Raw genomic sequence first — 23,299 nt, forward strand, 5'->3', positions numbered from 1 at the left:
AGAAAGACATTCTTACAGGGTTTAAAGCTATAGTTTCCAAAAATGTATTTCTCATTTGTGCATTCATTTCTGGAATAATGTCAAATCTGTTAAAAATAATAAAAATGAGGTTTGTCAAGTTATTTATGTACAACCTGATTCCTTTTTAAGATACTTAGAAAATCACAAAGGTGATTGTTCATTCACATAAAAGAGACTAGTATGTGCAGCCAAGGTGGACTATACCTGTAATATTACCATTCCATACACTGAGGCAGGACAAGGGGCAGAAGGCCAAGGCCAGCCTGGGTAAGATGCCCAGTACCAGGTTAGCCTTGGCTACCAGACTAACATAAGTGAGATCCTGCCTCTAAAAACAAACAAATGCGCAAAGAAAGAAAAACAAGCCCAAAGAACTTAAAATGGTCCAGACACCATTCTAAACTGATCCAACTTCTGGTTATTGCTTGCATATGCTCATGACACAAGCTTGCTGAAGATAATTAACAGTTTTAGAAAGTCAATGGACATGTCCTTTGGTACATGCTTAGGTACAAGACAATAGAGCTGGGAGTGGTGGCATGTACCTCTAATCCCAGCACTCAAAGGGGGAAAGCAGGTGGATCTCTGTGAGTTCAAAGCCACCTTGGTCTACACACTAAGCTCCAAGGACAGCCAGGGCTGTGTAGAGACCCTCGTCCTCAAAACAAACAGCAACAACAAAAAGAAAAAAATGCAAATATATACATGTGTGTGTAAATATAACACACAAACATCATTAATAGGGCAATTTATCTCATAATTCTCTCATTTTAATCTATATACTATTCCTATAGGCTTTGGATGGGAAAATTCAAGTAGGTCTGCAACAAGCATCTACTTAACAAAGTGAGCACACGCTGGAGTAAAGAATCTCCCACAGAACAAACTCACAGAGCAATAGACATGCTAATCACCTCTTATTGTTTTTAAAATTACAAGTATTATCTGTAGGCCCAGTCAGCAATCAATCAAGACACAGACATTTGTTATATTTTAAGATAGCCTTAGATAACCTGGGGCAGGGCAGATCTCAATACTCTAAATTGCCTCCCATAGTGAGGCAGGCATGGGATCCCTGCCTCAATCCCATGCCATCTGCTTCTAATAACTTCTATCAAGCTACCTCCCATCCATAATCCCAAATACTTGTTCATGTTTTTCATTTGTGCCAGATTCTCCATCCACGCCGCAGGCCTCGTCCTTCTCCTCCAGCTAACCCATGGCGGCCTTCCTCTCTTCACTTCAGATCTCCTTCTCCTGGTGGCAGTCCTTCTTCTTCCCAGAATTCCTCTCCCTCTCTCTCCCCCTCCCTCCCTCTCCCCCCCTCCTCTCTCTCTGTCTCTCTCTCTCTGTCTCTCTCAGCCCCACCTATCTCCTTTGCCCTGCCCAGGTGGGATGACTTTTTATTAAGCAAAAGGTTGGTCACAGAAGCAGTAAGGCATCAAAATATATCAGATCATCCCCCTAACAATCCCTGACACACATAACTAAGGCAAAGGCTGTAAAATTACAAGCCATTTGAGACATACAAGTGCCTTAACACACAGTACGTTTTTAAAATTTTGAAATTCCACATAAAAAGTGGGAACAACCCTGCTGTACTCGGAGGAGCTAATGAAAATACAAAACAGATCAACAGATATAGCAATGAAAATGAATTAACCAGAAACCATGGTCCTAACAAACATTAAAGCCAAGGAAAAAGAAGCAAGATAGAAAAGATATCCACGTATAAAATCAAACCAGACAAACTCAGAATCACAACGCACATAAACACAGCTGGCAGAACCAAAAAGATGAGACAGCACAGATGTCAAAATGCTGGTTAGTTCTAGTGGGGAAAGGTAGACTGAGATCACAGGCAGGATCACTCCAGGGAGAGTCTATGGCACCAGCCTGCTCTATTTCCTGACCAAAGTAATTGCTATGGAGATAGATGTGTGCTCTCTAGTTATTCACCAAGCTCTACGTTTGTTTTGTGTGCTTCTCCTGTAAATATCTTCTGCAATAAAAATGCTTTTAAATGGAATTTTTGTTTTATTTTGGTTTTCAAGACCAGATTTCTCTGTGTAGCCCTGGCGGTCCTGGACTCACTTTGTAAACCAGGCTAGCCTGGAACTCAAAGAGTTACACCTGCCTGTGCCTCCCGAAGTACTGGGAGGTGTGCGCCACTGCACCCAGCTATTAAATGGGATATTTTTAAATGATACAAAGATCTCAAAACTAATGAACAAAAGTATATCTCCAGTTTCAAAAAGCAGTGTGTAAATGGTGTAGTTGCTTTTGGAGACAACCTGGCAACTCCTTAGTTACATGTACTTATCACCGTGTAGCCAGCCATCTTATCCTAGGAACACACTAAAGAGAAATGAAAGCAAATATCCACACAACCTTATACTAACAAATGTTTATGGCTGCACTGTTCACAACAGCCAAGTGTCCCACACAATGAGTGAACAAGAGAAAGCATAGACATAAAGAAATCTTGCTTGAGGCCGAGCGTGGTGGCACATGCCTTTAATCCCAGCACTGGGGAGGCAGAGGCAGGCGGATCAATGTGAGTTTGAGGCCAGCCTGGTCTACAAAGCAAGTCCAGGACAGCCAAGGCTAACACAGAGAGACCCTGTCTCAAAAACAAGAAAGAAAGAAAGAAAAAAGAAATCTTGCTTGGTCATAATAAGGCACCTGAGGTCTTTTGAGAAGCGGCCACTGGACAAGCCTTGGAAATGTTATATGAAATCAAAGAATCAAGACACACTAGAACCAATGCTATATGATTACCCAGACACAACAGAAAGGCAAATTCACAGCAAGAAACGTTAGACTTTGAAGCTCTCCAGCCCACGATGGACCCCTGTTCAGTCTTTTGTTTCCTGGCATGAAGAGAAAGGGCTGAAGTAGAACAAACCTCTGATGAACCACCAACAGCTGTTGTAGAAATCACAGGGTCTGTTACTGAAAATATGCAACATGCAAGAGTGAAAATAAAGAGTTTATGCAGTTAAAAGGGAAAACTACTCTTCCTTTATCCCTTCAAACCTTTATCCCTTCCTTCATCCCTCTTAATTCCTTTATCCACTACCACCCCAAACACCCAGAATTAAACTAGGGCAACTTTTTGAAGATGTAAAGTTCTGGGCTGAGGTGCGCTCTAAAAAGGCTGCTCTGCTGGAATAAAGCCTAAGAAAGGGGGAGGTGGTTTTATCCATCCTTCCAGGTTGCTGTAACATTACTTCGAACCCTAACTATCATTTCTAGGCTAATAAGCTATTTTTCTTATAGGCTCAGTATATAGGAAAACATCTAATATAATTAGACACAGCAAATATTCAAAGATTAGTTCCGTTCTCTGTAATCAGTTTAAATAAAACAGAGGCAGTAGAGACAGGTAGGAAATGATTTAACAATGTTACATTAAGTAAATGAGTAAGAAGCCCACTTCTCTCCACACGAGGAAGAGTCTGATTAGCAAGGTGAATGCATCCCATAGCCAATGCCTGAGTTCAGACAAAGTCCCATGCAAATGGTTGATGGCAGTGTGTCTGCCTCATGCTGATCACCCAGGTTAACTGTGTCCTGCTGTTTATGATCTAAGCAGCATCTCCACCCTGCTGCAATCTTAAGGGCAGGGGATTCCTAAGGAGAGCCAGCAGCTACACTCAGATAAAGGAATCACTTTTCCTTGTCTCCCCATACACAACCATTTGTATACTGTCCATCCGTTAACAGAGATCTCAACCTTCATACTGATAGCAGTGGTGGCATCTCAGCGTCTCTCACGCAAAGCGCCACCTGTTAGTTTATATTCACTCCCCTGAGCCCTGAATGTGAATTTGTGAGGATGGAGGCTTCTTGAAAAGCTCCAAAGACACTTCAAGAAACCCCCAATGTAAGGATTAAGTGTCTGTTCTTTTGGTCTTTTAACAGAGGCTAATCTTTTTGTCTCACGTGCTGTATTTTCAATAAATAGAACTGTCATTTAAAAAAAAAAAAGAGGGAAAGTCTTCCAAAAGCAATAGCCTTCTTAGAAAAGAGAAGAGAGAAAACAGCTTCAGTTTCTATTTTGATTTGAAGGCTTGACACATTAGCCACAATGACCTTGCACATTATTCCCTCTTGGAGGAATCCCACTTTTAAGAGCTGGTAAACACTATTATAAAATCTCTTCTTTTGACTCATGATTTCATATAGTCATCTGGCAAATAAGAGCCTACTTTCTACAACCTCAGACTCCATCCTAGTACTACCTCCCTTTACCTGCTGGCGTACAGGACAGAGCAGACAATGGTACAAGCAAAGACTTATAATAATTCCCTATCTGTACAACATATTAAATAGAAAAGCCCAGAAATCATTCACATTTTCATTTGCATGCCTTTCTGTGTAGGAATCATCCCGACACAGGTGGTATGTAGAACCACCACTATCAGCTCCAAACATAGCTCTCACCTAAGGGGTAAGAAAATTCTGCGCCAAATACGAGTGACTATGGTCCAGAAATACTGGTTCACCGTGGTACAGACAACAAGTTCAGTACTGGTCACTGTGCAGTCCTTACACAAACATTTGACAGTTCCAGAACAAGGTTGTCCTTTCCAGATACAGTCGAGGGGACAGACAGATGAGCTACAGCTAAGTAGACAGGACTATGATGGGTTTCAGAGACCATGTGACAGCATTCTTGGGGGCTGTGGACATCAGTGGCATTAGATTAAGTACCTAGTATAAGCACCAAATGCTCTGAAGGGAAACAAAGGCAGCCCAAGATCACTTTGGCTCTGACTCTGTAACACTGCAACTCTACAGTCATGTCCCAGTGGGTCAATCAGCCTTGCAGAATCTTCAAACAGATGTTTCTTGCTTTTCTTCTGGGAACGTCAGCCTTCAAGGTTACCAAATGACTATCACTGTTAACAGTGTAGAGCGATGGTTGCTCTGCTTACTGTTGGTCATAGTTCATCGCAGGCACAGACATTAAGAAAAGTGTACATTCAATACTATGCATGGTTTCAGATATTCAGTAGGGTCTGTGGCGACCCTACTGATTCCAAGATTATCGTGTATATTATATACAAACTCCTCTATAGTCAGTAAAAATTTAGCACAGTTCCAGTAACATGAAATAAATGAAATCAGGAGGAAAGAACCATTCACTTACTTAACAATTCCCCCAAGAGTCCTTTGAATAAAAAGATTACTAACTGCATAGTTTCACAACTTTATCATTCCAAAGGGGTGGAAAACAATATAGCAAAGACCAATTAATTTTGATACAAAGAAAAGACCACCTATCCTATTAAGTAAAAAAAGAGTAAACATTGTTCTATAGTTTAACCTAACTAGAATTTGGCACACATAGAGTGTTTCGGCAGAATTAGTCACTAAGATTTAATGAAAGCCGGATTCCATAGAACAATGAAGGAGTAGTCAGGAAAAATACAACCTGTCCTTTGAAAAAGGAAACTTCTTCCTCATCCCTTCATTAGATTTACGTCTCATACCTTAGCACTAAAATATGTATTTAAAAGCCTGTGTTCATGTAATTATACTAAGTGAATTCATTCTCTAAACTAAAATACCAGTGTGAGGAAGAAAATCAGATTGGGGTGTCAGTGGTTCAGGCGCTGAGGGCTGCTCTCCTGACCCAATCACAGCCCACACTTCTCTAGGTACCTAGAGACTGAAGCAGTCCAGACCCAGGCAGTCCTTTTCCTCTAAGACAGCGTGATTCTGCCAGCTCCCAGAGTAAATGTGCACGGACCACCACATACCTGGGGAGCTTTACACTTGCATCACCACAGGATGTAAAAATCCATGGAGCACACTGTGGCAATCTGAGGTGCCCCAGAATGCAATCCTCATCAGCCCAAATAAATACAACTGCCTGTGCTCTGGAGCAGGTGGGTTTTAATTCTTGGCCGGCAGCAGAGTTTAATATCAGTTGTAAGAGACTAAGAGAACATCAGGCCTTCAACTGGTCTTTATAACCTATGGGGAATTTATCTTCATAAAATCGAAATTCTTCAATCTCACATAAAACTTAACTGTGTGGTGATAAAATACTTCCTATGTACCTTTTTTCTGCTTGGGAATAAAATGGAGATGATCCATGTGTCCAAATAACTTTGTAGAGAAGATTTCTCAAGATTTAAATCTTTAAATCCCGAGGGTTTGTGTCCAGAAAGCACACAATTACACAGAAATGTTGTCTCATGAACACTAAGGTATCTGGACCCTCTGTGACCGTGATGGAGTAATAAATAAGGAAATCAAAATACTAAGTTTGGTTATGCTATATAATCAAATACAGATAAGGTAAAGCCAAAACCATAATGCTTACTTTGAAGAAAACTGTATTTTTAATCCTTAATCATTCTTATGCTGTAAAAGTTTAAAACTTGCCTCGGCATGACTGTAAGTAAACGGTTAGCACAACCCTCCCTCAGACAAGAGTGTTACTTCTTGGGAGCTGTTCTTCCCCCAGAAATGAAGTTTTAAACACTTCCCAATGGCACCACACACGATGCTAAATGCTGAAAAGTACAGTCAATCTGAACACAAGAATGATAAATCTTCCCTGCCATGACTTAGCTGTCGTGTCAACAGAAATTTGTAGATGTGTGTTTAACACAAAATGCTTCATCTTCTAAAATCCTCCTCCCAAGACTAAGGCACTGTTCAACCAACAGTGAGGAAGTCAGTGTTGAAGACAGATGCTAAGCAGTTACTTGCCAAAAAAATACCATGATAATGTTGACGATACAGGTCAAAGTAAAATATGGTTAAACTATATTACATGTTAAATTGTAATCTTTTCACTGTGTGCATGCATGTATGCAAGATGTCTCTCCCTGAAGGACAACCGAGATGCTGGGAAGAGAGCTGGAAGATGGGAGGTGATTAGTGAGCAAGCAGAGGCAACAGGCCTGCCTACACATCCCTCCCCTTAATGGCTGTCTTCAGTGTCCTGTGGCACTAAGATGTCACTAAGCTCCTTAGTGGCCTGTTTCTGATAGGTTTCTTTCAAATGCTAAATGCACTCCTCATCTCCCCAAGGGTGCCTAAGTGGCTGTATGCCTGCATGTGTGCGTGAGACACACAAAAACACACGTCATGACATGCACTTGGAAATGAGAGGCCAATGCGCTCAGATACTAATTCCACAACATTTCCCCTAGGTGGTACAATGATATTTCAAAACGCACTTAATTACAGAAGAGTTTAATCATGAAGTACCAGTAAAATATGCAACAGCACTGCTGCCTTGACCCTCCTGGCTTCTAGATATGGTCAGTCAGCATGGGCTCTCCTCTAGTGTACTACCTACACCACCCTAAGACAAGAGGAGCAAAGGAACCCACTGTTTTTACCAGCCAAATTCCGAGTTAAATTGAAATTCCTAAAATAAAATAAAGGGCCAGTGAGACGGCTCTGCAGGTAACACTTCCCAAGCAAGTCTGATGACACAAATTCAATCCCCAGAACACACAGTGGAAGAGAAGCAATTCCAGCATGTTCTCTCTGACCTTCAACACATGTACCATCACACACATTCATGCACCTGCTTACATGTACACACACACACACACACACGAGTGCACACACACATATGCACGCATGTACACACTGTGTGTGTGTGTGTGTGTATAGTCATATTTACAAAAATACATTGTAATTGTAGATGCTCGCGGCCTAGTCTACCCTATATGGCAAACCACTGTAAGGATGTAAAATCCCTGATGACGTTACATAACCTTCACTAAGAACCCTCTAGACCTGCCTGGCTTCATCACACTGTATTAGTTAATGGCTTGTTTTTCTTCTCTTGCGGCCAAAATCTTTATTTGTTCCTAAAAACTATTATCTTGTTTAAAACCTAAATCTCCGCTTGCTCTGATTAGTTTAGAATGTAACGCAACTTAATCTACTCAGCAAGTCTTGGGCCTGAGATCTGTTAAGTACAATATCCACTGATTCAGTTAAATTATGCTCCAGTGGAAGATATAGCCTATACAAATCAAATGGCTCCAGGCACATGTGCCCAGTTCCTGTGTAAAAAACAGCAGCTACCGCTCACTGACTCGGTGGTTTACTTGTATTCTTTCTTAACGCCCAGCACAACCCAAAGCACATATTATATTACAATCAAACTCAGATCACAGTTAAATGCATCTGAGTGAACTAGGGAGCTATGATTTCAGGTGCTAAAGTAACTATAATAGCAATTTTTGCACTGTCTTTAATCAAACTGATATAAATTTGACTCTGATTACTCAAGGAGGAAAACCATATACATTTCACCTAAAAATTTCCAGTCTTCAAAGCCTAGCTCACAAGTCAATTTAGCTGTGATCTGCAGCATCACCAATGCAAATTAGCCCCTTACTCAACAGCTACCACATTCTTACATCCACCCCATCTTCACTGCCACCACTCATGATCTAACTGACCTGCCTAAATCCAGTGGTACTTAATATAAATCTGAACGTTTCCATTACACCAAAGGCCTTCATAGCCACCCACTGTCAGAGGTACAAATGATCCTAACTTTCACACACTGTGTTGTAAATACTACACTATGTGTTACCAATGAGAAAACTTAATGCTGAATGTTTTTAAATAATATATCTTGAATCACTAAGCAACTTTTGCTCATGCAACAGCCACTACTTCAATACCTCTCCCCCAAGAAATCCTAGTATTACATTGGGTCTTACCGTCTCACTGTTTGTTTTTATCTCCTAGGATGCAAAAGAAGCAGCAGTGTATTCCCAGCAGGAGATGGGAGGCAAAACAGTTAAGAATGAAGTCTGTCTGTTCTCTCTCTCTCTCTCTCTCTCTCTCTCTCTCTCTCTCTCTCTCTCTCTCTCTCACACACACACACACACACACACACACACACACACTTAAAACCAGCCAGTGACTTTTATTAAAATAGTTCTATCTTTTTAAAATCATGTGTATGTGTGAGCGTGTCCATTTGTGTGTATAAGCATGCAGGTGGCTGTGAGGCCAGGGTCACCAGTTTCCCCTGGAGCTGGAGGTGTAGGTAGTTGTGAGCAGCCTGCAGTTTGTGTTCTTCCTCACTGACCCAACTCACCATTCTATAAATTCATGCCACTCTGTCATTTTATGAATTACAGGGTTATTTATTTGATGAAATTCATTTACATGTTCATTAATTGCATGGCCAATTTTTCAGTAACTCATCAGTAAAACACTAAACTCTCTACACTGACCCTTTTCCTTAAATCTCTGTACAGCAGCTGTTGACGTGTTTGTTTGGTTTGGTTTTGTCGAGGGTGAGGACATTACATAGCTTTGGCTGTTCTGAAATTACAGTGTAGACCAGGCTGGCTTTCAATTCACTGCCTGCCTCTGGGTGCTGGCATCAGGTGTGTGCACGACCATGCCCAACATTATAGCAGCTACTTTAAATAAACATACAGATCTCTGGACATTCTCTTCTAAGGATAAGGTGTTTAAAGTCAAATGACAACAGGTAATTTTTCAATGAAACATGAAACAGAAGATAATGTATCTGACCGGTCTTCAGTGGTCACTGATGATGACTCTCCCTCTAGAGTTTAACAGCAGATAGGAAAAGATGTCTGTCACAACAACGACAGCAATGGCCACTGAAGCAGGACTGCAGCCACTGCAGTTTTCATATGTTTTGTCTTAAAAACTATGTAGTGCTGGAACTAGCTGTGTAGACCAAGCTGGCCTCAAACTCATAGTCACCTGGCTCTTACCCCCATGTGCTGGAATTAAGCATGTGCCTCACCATACCCAGCCCACATCAAAGTCTTAAGGAAAATTCTCTTTACATTTTACTTGCTACTTACTTTTTTTTTTTAAGTTACATGCAAGTATGGCTTATTATTTCTGTTCCTAGAGGGACAACCACCAGGCTTCTCCAAAAGAGGAAGAAAGAAAACTAAAAAGATATGTGCAGCTTGAAAAGAAGCCAGACAGCATCCACAAGAAAAGCTGGCATCTACTACAGAGGCTAAGTTTAGTGTGCCTGAGGCTCAGGGCATCCATTTATATTGCAAAAGCTGGGTTAAAGGCAGCAGTGGTACTCTTAAACACCTTGTTTTTAGCAGAGGGGAGAAACTTTTCTATCATTGCTAATTACTTAGAAATTATAAACTTTCCTAGGTAAAATCTACCCTTCTAAAATGTGGTGTATACTCAGAATACTCAACCAACTATGTTTAATCCTAAGACTTTCAGCCTATATTGTCAAAAAGCTTTAAAAGTGAGAATAAAAAACATACTACGTTAAAATTAGACACTAGGCTGGCAGTGGAGCATACCTTTAATCCCAGTACTAGGGAGGAAGAAGTGGATGAATCTCTGAGTTCAGGGCTCACATGGTCTACAGAGCAAGTTCCAGAACAACCAGGGCTACACAGAGAAACCTTATCTTGAGAAAACAAAACAAAACAAAAATGTCTTCATTAGAGAATTTTTAAAAACTGCTTAATTTCAAATTAATGTAAAATAAAGGAAATTGGTGGAATACATTCACATCAGAGGGCAGATGCACAAGCCAGCCTGTCACCTCCCTACCTGTATTCACGTCCGCTACCTTTGCATGTGTGTAATTCACAAGCCAGCCTGCCACCTCCCTGCTTGTATGCACATCCACTACCTTTGCATGTGTGTGATTCACAAGCCAGCCCTTTCCACTCAGCACATATTTTACTCAGCATTTAGTTCATTCTACTGTTCTACACAGAGGGGAAACAATAAATAAGTGTCAGCCCAAGAGTTCATGAGAACCTGGTCTAGCAGAAGTGAGTAATAACTGCAAAGATAGCATCTGGCAGCCCTCATAATATTTATTAATTATGGAGCGCTTTTCATGTATCTGCAGGTCTTTGATATTCCTCCCACAAAGACATGGAATTTGAACGGCGTCTTGCATGCAGGCTGCATTTAGATAAGTATGGGAAAAGAAACACACTAACTGTCCGGTGGAGAAAGCTAACAGTCACAGCCAAAACCATGAGACCAGGTGGCTATACCCACCGATGTGTGCAGAGAATGAGGAAGAGCACTTCATCACTTTCTCCACCAAATCCAAATCTCATCATAACCATGAGGAACAGACAAACCCAAACTGGTGAACATACAAAACTGCTGACAAGTACTCCCTCAAACGTGTCAAGTTCAGGAAAAAGAAGAAAATACAGACTGAAGGACACGGGAGAGATAAAACTCAACGCCTTCCCGATCCTAGACTGAACTACGTAACAGATGGAGGACAGAGAAAACCTGACCAAAAAAACAAAGCTGAAGAAATCTAAGTATAACCTATAGTTTAGTTTCTGGTAACGCACCAACAATTTCTTAGTTAAGGAGGCACATGACCTGCTAATTTGCTGACCATATCAAAGGGGCCCAATGATAAGTGGGTCATTATAGGAGCTGACCCTCTATGGGCCTTTAGAGGTAGCCATTTCTACCTGCAATCTAGCACTCTTGGAGATTCAGGTAGAAATATCAAGTGAGGCCAGCCTCACTTGACAATGAGACACTGTCTCCAATCCCCCCATCTCTAAACCAGGGGAGTCAGAAATAAAGGACATCTCCACGTGAGAAAAAAGATATGAACATTTAAGAAATGCTGACTAAATAAAGGGTATGCCAGGAGTGCACATACTATCTTTGCAGCCTCAGTAAATACAGTTTCAGAATAAAGACTTTTATACACATACAATGTACAGAATCGGGTAAGCACCACTGTGGGTAAGCGGACAATCTGTGAGAGCATGCAGCCAGGGCTTGCCTGAGGGCTATGTGTGTGGGGTCTAGGGATAATACCTAAGCTGAGTCCTGGAATAGAAGCAGGAGTTAATTAGCTAGGGTGAGGAGAGGACAGGGAAATCACTCTCTAGGAACAAGGTAAGACTTTGGACTTGTATGTTTAACACATGCTTCGGTACAGCTGGCAGAATAAGGAGGGAAGCGAGGCCCAACTTAATCAAACCCCAGGGAGACCAACCACATCAACCTCCTGCTGAAAGGACCTCCTTTACTCAAGTGTTGTCTCACCTGTCATTTCGTCACAACCATGTTCTGAGAGCATCACAACTCTGACAGTCCAGCATCAGGACTACTACAACATTTGAATACTGCCCCCACCTCTCGAAAGGTGGTAGCTGTGCTAGCGGTCAAGCCCAGAACTGAAATGCATATAGGTCAAACACTACCTGTACTAAGATAAGAGTGTCGTAAGGGTGATCAAATGCTTTTGGAACATTTCAGATTCTGAATTTTGGCAGTAGGGATAGTCAGTCTGTACACAAAACAAAACACATACCTCCAAGATCCAGAGTACTTTTGGCCCTACACATTTTTAAATAAGGGTCAGCCTGTACTGTCTTCTGCCATGTCTATTTTATTTTTTTCTATTTAAATCTTAACTGCTACAAATGGACTAAAATAGCAGAAACCAAGCTTCACATAACAGATACTTGTTAAGCTCTGAACTGAATGTCTGGTGCATCCCAAACACTCAGAAAGTGGTAATAATTACCACTTTGCTTAGAACATCAGCATTATCAATACATTAATCAGAATGAACAACAAAAAAGATTACTACCGTCCGACAGCTAACCTCTAGGGCCAGGTCTTTTACTTTTCAATGATCTATCCCAGTTTAAGAGAAAGAGGAAAAGACTTCTTACTGACAGGTAGGTAATAGTGGTAAAATATCCTGGTGGTAAAGCCTTGGTATCGCTGTCAGTGAACATGGCTACTAGTAGTTGCTAGTTTGTTCCACACACAGAAGAGTAGGATTAATCAACAAATATAAGAAGATCCCTGGAACCAATATCAAAACAAATATTGAAGAACAGCTGCAGGAAGGGGTAACTGAGTGATCCTAAACCTTTAGTATTTCCATCCCTATTTTTAAACTGAGAGATAACAGGCTGAAGGTTTCAGTTACCCATGCAAAAACAAACACAGAAAAGGCTTTTATAAGGAAAACATTTTAAGTATTATTTAGATAATCTTGTAAATTTTATGTTCTTATACAGCTCTCACATTGATAATTTATGTCAGTGGCCCAAATGTGTTTATCTCAAATGTAAATCTATAGAGGCTCCTGCTATAAATGACACTTTGCAGCAGAACCAACTACACCAATAACAGTCTGGAAATGTTACCAAGTAGTGACCATGCTGGTGTGCTGTTGACTACAATGAATATTATCTAACATCTAATTCAAACGCTGTCAAAGACACACCCTATGCTACCTATGGAAATGTATATACTATTATGACGATGGATGTGGCAGTGTATAAACAAAGCTTCTATCTGTATGAAGATATAATAGCAAAGATATACATTTACCAATATTGTCACGACCCCTCCAGTGGAGTCTGTGTGACAAATACTACACAGGCCTGAGGCTATGACCACCAAAAAGGGGAGAGTCTCCTGGACTGGGGCTGATGCTTCTGCCAGGAGAAATTGAATCGCAGTTCTTTTCTCTCATCATGCTGGAATCTGTTCTTTCTAAGTCTACCTCACTCCCAAATCAGGACTTCTCAGGTGTAACCACGGCCGCTAGGAGACGACTCTGACTCAAAACTGCAGCCAACGACTGTCCAGGTCTAGAGTAGTTCTGCTTCACTTCCACTCCATATTTGACCACTTCCTTGTGGTGGGGAGGTTTGGTGGCACCCTGAGAAAGAATAAGCAGGCTACCAAGATGAGACTTGATAGCCCATGACCATATAGAGAGGAGGAGGTCCCCCTCAGTCACAGACATAGGGGAAGGGAATAGAATAAAAACGGGAGGGAGGGAGGATACAAAGTATGGGATAACAATTGAGATGTAATCTAAAGAAATTAATTAAATAAAATTTTAAAAAGAAACATGACTAGAAATTAATCATTAGCTAATGTTATGCTATGGTCTACAAAAAAACAGAGTATTTCAAAAGACTCTAGGTAATGACACTCAGATACAAACTCCATCTTGAGTTTTGTCTCTGTCAATCGCCTTATTTCTGTTCACCTGCGCTTCAAAAACCCCCATTTCCAAAGACCTATCCCCAACCGAGCCAGTCTGTGACACAATATTAGATATTAGCAATAAGCAGGACAAGAAAGAGTTATTGAGATATTTCATGCAAAAGAAGTGAACTTGTTGATTGAAGCATTCACAACCTAATGTTGCCCGGGGTTATAAAGATTTCTGAGATAATGTGTGACCCAGACATCAGATGAGACCTTAAACCACAAGGAACAAGGCTAGCATCCGCAGTGACTATGTAGGTACGATGATCCTCCTCAGAATCAACAGAAGCAGATTGTCCCATGGGTGTGATGGCAAAGGCTTTTTTCATCCCAGCACTGGAGAAGTAGAGCCAGGCTGGCCTCTACAAATTTGAGCCCAGCTTGGTCTACATACAAAGTTCCAGACCAACCAAGGCAACATAGTGAGACTCTATCTCAAAGCAAAACATCTATAATTCTAATGATTATTCAAAAATTTTAAATGAGAGGCATATCAAATAAGAGACAGTAAAAATAAAATACTTAATCATATTCCTCAAAGCTGCCCAAATCGTTAAAGAGAAAATAGAGACAGAATAAGAAACCAAGGAGAACTATAAAAACTACAACAAAACCCAAAACATAGCAATTAACTATAATGTGTACCCCACACTTGGACCCTGGAAAGCAACAGATAGTTGCAAAAAATGTGAAATTTGCATGTGTACCTAGAGTTTAATGTAAGATTATTAAAGTAAATTTTAATTTTTTTTTTAGGAAAGACTCCAAATATTCTAATTTGTGAAGGTTATTTAGTAGGCATTAATTTTTTTTTTACAATAAATACTATCACCAATAAATGCAATTACCAATCTCCTGGGTATCCATAAACATTTCAAATATCAAATAACAAGACCAGAAAGGCAGGTCTTAGGTACATCACGGAACTACAGAGAGTGGAAATCCCCAGGGCTTCCTGACAAAAAGGGCTTTATTACGCAGCAACATGAGGCCAATGCACCTGGTCTTCCTCTCCTCTTGGCTCTGCACACACTTGGTTCTGCCTGTCTATCTGTTCACACAGGACCCGTGTCCTGTAGTCCAGGCTCCCCTGGTACTCACAGCCTTGAATTTACAGTGATCCCCCTGCCTCAGCTACCTAAGTGTTGGAATCCCAGGCAGCAACCACCACTGCTGGCTGAGTTGTTTTTTATTTCTCATGTGTCAACTGACTGTACCTTTCACACAGTGTCACTGTCCACAAGTCATTTGTTTATTTCTTCCACTTAGGACAATGTGGTTATTTTACAGTCTAACACTTCCCTTCCACTTGACTGTGGAATCCCTCAGCACCTCAGCATCACCAAAAAAAAAAAAAAAAAAAAAAAAAGGTCCAGAGGTAGATAGCACTAGTAAATACAAATTGATTAAACAAATGGATCAGGTCAACAAGTTGCTAAAACTGCATCTGTGATGGCATAACCTAGGAATACAACCTCTCTATTTTCAGTAGATCTGAGCTCTGTTTGAAGTTTAATAATTATGTTCCTAGAAGACAACCTTAAAAATAGTCAGCTCACATGTGCACCACACTGGCTATTCCACACTCTCTATATATTTTCAATGGCCAAAATAATGCTCTACAGTTACCAACTTTAGAAACTTCCTTTCAGTAAAGGTGATAGCTAGGACTAAATGTTTAAACATCCTGGCCTGTCACCAATAGCTTTCAGTTACTGCATCCATCTGCACATACCATTATCACTGACCCGGTATTTTTTATGAAATTATTTTTAAAGGAGAGAATGATGAACAAAACTTCAATTCTCCTAGAACATGCTGGGCACTGGAGCTACTTGGTAACAAGCCTCAAGTTTTACCTTTTTCTCCACCTCTCTAGTTTTCACCTATTGCTTTTAGCTATTTCATCCAGGCTCTCCTTTTCCTTCTGATGTCCTTCCCAAAGCCACAAAATGCTGTTTTCACAATGTCTCCCCTATGATAGAGGACACAAACTGACTACTTCAAGACTACACTTCATTTTTAAGTCTTCCAGAACCGGACTCTATGATTTTATTCAGCCCATTACTAAGGTAATCCCCTGCTTCAACAGGCAGATCTTCCATTCTGTGCTTGTAGCACATGTATGCCCCTCATCTAGTCAAGTTCATCTCTCCTGTTCAATGACGTTGTGCACAAGTTAAAATACAGCCCTTTCAAAACAAGACTATCATAGCTCTTGGTAAACACTCTTTTTACCTATTTTTATTTTTTCCTCCTTTTATCTGATCAGGGAAAATAAAAATGATACTGGATGTCAATTTTACATATTCCTTTTACAACCAAGGACAAATCAAAGAAGACTTAAATTTTTAAGTGCTTTTAACCAGACTTAAGTTACATGGGAAAATGGAAACACTGAGGTCAAATTATAGCAGCTGGAACAGGGTACTCAAGTATCAAAACAATGATAATTAGTAGGATGGATGTACAAAGCATATTACGTATAAATGCTGAACACTGCTCAGTGACTACCATTTCTAAGCCAATACCAGCATCTTAAATTAGAAAGTCTTCCCTGTCTTCCGCTCACTACTCAAAATGTTTCTTCAAGCTAAAGCATTTGCTCTAACACATAACAAAGAAGCCATTAAATATTAGTGAAAGACTATTTCTATGATAAAAAAAAAATTAGCGGGAGGAAATTCTGATGGTTTTGATGAGTAAAAATTTCATTTACTGACATTAAGCTAACTGAAGTTTAAAGATTTCAGGTTCAAAGGCAAAGCAAGACAATTTATCAAGCAAATTAAGTTCTGTGATTAGTATAATTCAGTCATTATGGCTGAAGCAGTTGAAAATCATTCCATAAGTTCTTGAAGATGTTCATCAAAACCACTTACCAGCTGGGAGGGAAAGCTGAGAGCAGTACCGTCTCAAAACATGAAATGCGTGTTTCAAATGTGTATATTTATATCAAACAATAATTAATTGAATTATACCAGTCATCCTTATAGCTTTCCTTGCCACATGAAGTGTAATTATGATCTAAGCAAAAACTACAGAGAGGTCAGATGGACCTGGGATCCAGTGGCTTTCAAGTCTCTCTGTAATAGTTTTCTTGTTCTAAGGTTCTCTGGTTGTTGAACTTGCACCTCCTCCAAATTTTGACTTGGCCAGAATCTTTCTTTAAAAAAAAAAAAAGTCTCTTTGCAATGAAAGAAACTGTGGTCTAAATCATGATGGTGACAAGAAACCTTAGCAATTTAAATAGACAAGCCTTGAAATAATATTGTGATCAAAGAATCAAGCACTCTAATAAAACCCAGGTGGCTGGGCCTTATCATATATGGCCCTTATTTACCTACTTCCTGGTGTCAACCACCGCTTTCTGTTATTAAGTGCTCCCAGTTGCGGATCTGCTTAAGCTACCATGTTTTCTGATAAGACAACTCTTTTTCAAAAAAGAAAGAAAGAAAGAAAGAAAGAAAGAAAGAAAGAAAGAAAGAAAGAAAGAAAGAAAGAAAGAAAGAAGAAAGAGCAGGTCTCATTTTGAGTGTTTCAAAACTGGAGCCGTGGTTGGTAAGCCTCAGAAACCACAGTGGCTTTGTACTGTTAGCCACGTATTCAAGGCTGTGTCGCTTCCTAAGGAGGCACCGGATGACCAGTTTAGTCTATGATTATAATAGCAAGCAGCACCATAAGAAGCAGGCATTAGCACAAAAACCTGCTTCACAATCCTTAAGATTCAAGTCAGAGATGGCTCCACTGACAAAGGTGCACCCTTACTCTACATCCAACGACATCGCGCAGAGGGTCCCCGTCGGTACAACCTGTGAGATGTGAAGCAATTTCCCATCCGTAGGTACTGCTGCCTTTTGAAAAGGAAATTCAATATCTTGGGGAAATTACTTTAGAACATAATTCGGTTACAAAAAGATTTCACTAAGGTGAAGTTAAAGCGGAAGTGCTTATCACATCTACCTCAACATTTGTGCTGCTGACTGCAGCAGCGCTGTACTTTAAAAAGGAAGAAATGGGCTTAATTTATCGGCCTTCTTTCACCAGCTCAACTCCACCCCGAAAGAACTGGTAAAAAGCAAATCATTAGGAGGACGCAGTGCTAGACCCGGGTGAAGGACTGGCTGAAATCATGAAGGAATGAGGTGATGGGTAGCTTTTCCTCTGGATGTGAATGCTTTTGTTGTTGGACTGGTCTGTCTCAACCACAGGTTCCAGAGCGTCCAATAGGGGCTGTGATGGCTGGTCATGTTACAGGCCTCCATTTTACCCACAGCTACTTATACCGGTTACAAAGGCAGTTGCCACAGCTCAGTGTGCCGTGAGTGGCACCCAGTGTTCACACAGATTCCCTACAGCTGAGGGATCTGTTTCCTTCCCCTGCTTTCTTTTCTTTCATTCTGTTTGCCCAGATGGCAGAAGCAGCAGATTGGAAGCATTACACAACATATCACTTAACCATACTGTGTACTCAGTAAAGAAGGAAATTCACATGACAGGCTTTATCAGTACTGTCTGTTTAAGTCATCTGCAAAGCAATGTATTCTAGAAAGCCTGTGCCATCAGGCAGGCACTGACTTCTTAAGTTAAATAAAACCATCTATTCGAGCTATTTGCTATTTGCAAATGCAGTCTGTGGCATTTAATAAGAACTTGCCCTACTCGGCTCAATCGGTTTCTCCATTCCGTGAAGCAAATACTAAAGGCTGTGCTGACTTTCAGCAACTGTGTTTAGAATGCCTGAGCTGACTTCATTCAACCACAGCTGACCATTCAGAACGCCTGAGCTATAGTCAGAACGCCTGGGCTGACGATTCAACCACCACTAATTTATGGTTCATGTAAAGCTTAGAGCTGCCCTGGATAAATGTCTATGGTTCACACTACAAACTTACTCAATTTTCTGAAACCTAGGTTAAATTTAACAGTCATTGGCCTTCAGCTGTGCCAACAGTAACTGATAACACCACTCGGTGCCTGAAGTGAACGCATCTTGCCTCTAAGCCGCTTTCAGGGCCGGCGCCACTCACCGACAGACAAAGCAGCAGGATCACTCCAGCTCTCCCAACCTAGATCTCAGTGCACAAGCATGTTAGCTGGAGCTTCTATCCTTCCATTTACCACTAATTTAACCATGTGCTTCTGTTTCCTCAGTTCCCTACTTGCTAAAGATTCTATATTGCCGATGTGAAAACTTGCTGTGGAAAAAATGACAGTTGATGGCAAACCTAGAACTGTGACCAGAGCTACTGGGAAGTTCGGTCTGGACTTCCTTTCCTGTCTCTCGACAATCGAGATGCATAACTTCAGAGTCTTCCCAAGTGAGAACTGGAATAGCATGTGTGTGCTAGCTCCTATAATCAGCTACTAGTACCTTTCTTCTAATCAGTGTCCTGTAGGAGACAGTCTGAAAATAAACACAAAGCTGGACTCTGAGAAAACAGCAGCAGTCTCACTGCCGCTCACAGCCAGTATCTGCTAAGGCAGTGAGAGGCACATGGGTGCGCATTAAGATCTGCATGCGCCACGCCCTGTCTGTACTAGCCCTTCCCGTATTTCATCACCACAGGACAAAGACTAGTTAGTGCCTGTCAAGCCACTACTTCAGTAGTCTTCATCTAATCCTTTACCCTGTTCTAGTCTAACCTTGCTAATGTTTTGTTTTAGCAATGTCTGGGGGTAAAGATAAGCTGGTGATAGAATAAGATAAATCAAAATATAAAATGTTAAGGAGAAAGAATTCACACCGCCAGCAACTTTAGTCATACTCTTTGAAACTAAGTGAGAACAACTGGGGTTCCGTTTCCAGTTTGCATCCTAGCGCCCAGGAGGCAAAGACAGGAGGAGGATGAGTCTGAGGAGGTCCTTGGTCACATTAAGACTTCCAGGCCAGCCTCAGAAAAAAACAACAACCCACTAAGTACATTTAAAGTTTTGGGAGTTGTTACCAAATGAGGTGAAAAGAAGAAATACAATATGTCTAAAAATACAATGCAAGGATGATCCAATTTCCAAATTTTCAGGAATAAATTGTTATAAATAGAATCATCTGAAATGACAGAATTGATGTAGCGTGTTGCAGGTATTTGCCATTCTCATAGATTGAGAGAGAGAGGATAAGGAGAGACAGAGACAGAGACAGACAGACAGACAAAATGAATCTAGAATGGTCACTTGATCAGTCTTCCCTCAGCACTTCTCTGATTTACTCCCATCATCTATTAGGCTTCCCCATGCTTCAAGGCAAAATGCTACTTAGAATAGGTAAGTTCCTTAAATAACAGGCCTCTCCAGTCTTCCCCTTCCCGAGAAACCCCACAGTAGAGATGTGGTAAGCCATGGCTATCAAAAGCGCCAGGTATATACTTTTCATTCAAACATCAATCAATTTAATGAGATGGGGGGGTGGGTGAAGAATATAAATGGAGTTTGGAAGCTATCAAGCCTAAGGACAACTGGCAGAGGTCCAGCTGGTGCTAGTGCTGTCATCCTTGCAGCCTGCTCAGGCTAACGGCAGGTCACAAATCACTAGGCTCTGCAGCGAGAGTCCTCCTACTGCCATGGTTGCTAACCCTAAGCTTAGTGACTTGCTACCAAACAAGCCTGCACAGCATCACCACCTATCTAGTTCTGTCAAACAGAAAGAACGTGGATGTGTTTCTGCGAAGACTGTTGAAATGAACATGCAGCCCTCTCCCTACTCAAGCTGAGGCTGTCTGAATATTAAATGATGTCTGGATGTTAGATGGTAAAGAAAACAAGGGTGAATGGATGCTCAGAAGGGTATGGCCAGGACGTGGCTCAGGGTGTGTTAAATCTATACTATGATGTTAGGTCAAAACATGCATTGTCTTTGTGTTCACTACATCAGAAAACAAATAAAATGTACCAAATGAAAGTTACTGGCTTTTACAGAGGTAATAAAGAATACTCATGTTAGGAAGTGGAAAAGGTATGAAAAGCTCACTCAGAGTGATCTCAAACAGTTAGGGGAATGCAGAATGATAACAATTTCAGCAGAGAAAGATTAATTTAAAACACACAGATTTCATGTTTTTGGAAAATGCAACATCAGTATCAAAAACACCAAATCTAATTATAATTCATACACACACACTGTGTGTGTGTACACATTAACAGATTTAATAATATACTTAATTGGAAGACTGAAATTAGTCAACACTTCTGGGCAAAATAGAAAGCGAGTTTAAACTTGCTTCTTAGGAAACGGTTTATAGAAAAACAGAAAAAAGGGCCTTTGCTTATATACTCTAATTGTGGCTTTTTGACATTTTTATTAGTGTTAAATAGTTCATTCTTAATGGTTATCAGCTTGAAGTTTAGTAATAATTCAAATATCTTACCTAGAGTTGTTGTGGGCCAAAAGTAAGACAGCTTTTATTTAATTAAAATCTAAACCACTGGGAATGGTAATTTAAGGATTATGTTTTTAGACTTGGGAAACTTCGGAATTTTAAATACTATTTAAGTACTAGATCCACCTGTAATTTTCAAATCTTACAGTATTACTTTAAGTCTGCACAAAATTCAAACAGGTTTTCCTTGGCTTCTTCCCAAACCATAGCACTTACACTTTGGGGACCTCGGGAGAGGACGGGGTAAAGCGCTTTCATTTCTTCAAGCAGAAAAACCTTTCACATGGACCAAATCTTCAACGGCGCATTTTCCCTGCAATGGTGTTTCTGAACTAATTTTTTAAAAGTGAAATTTAAAACATGAAATAAACATAATGACACTTTTGAAAGTTTTAAAATGAAGCCAGATTTTGCCCACACTTTTAGAGTTATTCCCGAAAAACTCAAGAACAATAAAAGACCTGAATATACTGAGATTTCAGTTTCACATTTAGATTGTATTTCTCGGTTCCTAATCACCTTAACAAACCAAAAACAAAACATATCATTTTAAAGTCTAACTCACAGTCTCCCTGAGTGATCAAAATAATTTGGTACGGTATAATGAACAGTCACCAGAAAATCATCAAATGTTTCATTAAGTTTTAGCATTTCAAACACTACCATGAATACGACAACAAAAACAAAAAACAGAACTCAAGAGAATTATGTTAATATATAGTCTCACGGTTTGCTGCCTAGACAATGTGTAAAGTGAACTAGTTATTAATATGTAGAATATATTAAGCATTTTATTAACTACAGCTACCTGTAGTACAGACTGAAATCTCCACATGCTTGACACTAGCATGCTCAGAGCTGCTTATAGCAAGCACAGTTCTCAGAAGCCTTGGGTCCTACACACTACAGGAGCAACTGCATCTCAAGCGCTGTCAAGGAATGTAACTCATTCTGAATAAATTCCACGTCAAATAATCCCATCAGTTTGCTCTTTATTTCATGAAATGCCTACACTACTTACTGTGTCCCACAAATGTGGATAATGCAAGTGACATCTCCCTACAAAAATCAAACTTTTGTGAGGTCACACCAAACAAGAAACCACACTGACATCTGACCCCTCCTACCACTCTCTGCACGTCATTCCAGAGGTATCAAGCACACTTCAAACTTTATTTGCACACTTGTCTCTTCTACTTAAAACTTTTCACGGCTATAACTAGGATTTGTTACCTATCTTTTTTCACTATCTGTACAATGTCGTTTCCGCATAAATGCTGAAATAAATTACCGTGGATAATCTTTTCCCCCTGCAATACATGAAGCATTTTATCATCCTTGCACTTTAAGATTCAAGGTCACTAAGTTAAAACTGCCCCTAACTTCCCAACAAGCTTCAAGCAAATACTTCAGTGCTAATGTTCTACAACGAATTTTCTAGTATTTCTACCAAAAAGAAAAAAGAAAAAAGTTTTGTTAAAAAAAAAAATAAGCAGATTTTTTTTTTAGAATGAATATATTGAACAGATATAGCGGTTACTAACTACAGATAGGCTAAGAAACAAAATAGTAAGCAAACATCACATCTTTCAGCAAAATGTCTCCATGTGGCTGAAAATTAACGAGCCCTGTTCCCTGTCCTGACCATGGTTTGAGTTCTGAGAACAGCAAGCTTTAAAGGAGGAGCCTCGGGTAGGTTTCTAGCAATTCTGGTCAGTGTTTGGGCTTCAGTCCACTTAAGGGAAGGAAGGTGAGCAGGCAACAACTAATTAGCCAAGACAGTCTCCACCATCTAGCGTGGATTCTTCCGTCTTACACTGAAAATCACACAATCACAGATTTCACTCTCCCTAACTAGC

At 40.3% G+C, this 23,299-nt stretch overlaps 1 protein-coding gene and 2 long non-coding RNA genes across 3 annotated transcripts in view; 1 reads left to right on the plus strand and 2 right to left on the minus strand.

The window, feature by feature from the left end:
• The window catches only part of LOC311578154, a 37,151-nt gene extending 14,206 nt beyond the window's left edge, over window positions 1–22,945 (plus strand). Inside the window, exon 2 of the long non-coding RNA XR_014772777.1 lies at window positions 13,860–22,945. This is a non-coding gene — a long non-coding RNA (uncharacterized lncRNA). The remainder of the gene's footprint in view (window positions 1–13,859) is intronic.
• Window positions 1–23,299, minus strand: part of EIF3H (eukaryotic translation initiation factor 3 subunit H) — an 88,235-nt gene that overhangs the window by 34,824 nt on the left and 30,112 nt on the right. The gene's annotated exons all lie outside the window — the stretch shown is intronic.
• LOC311578152 lies at window positions 1,374–13,870 on the minus strand. Its single transcript, XR_014772775.1, has 2 exons — window positions 9,398–13,870; window positions 1,374–2,595 (listed from the first exon to the last, which is right to left on the minus strand). It is a non-coding gene; the product is annotated as an uncharacterized lncRNA (long non-coding RNA).

Source organism: Acomys minous, assembly GCF_964271855.1.
Source record: "Acomys minous genome assembly, chromosome: 12".
Lineage (NCBI taxonomy): Eukaryota > Metazoa > Chordata > Mammalia > Rodentia > Muridae > Acomys > Acomys minous.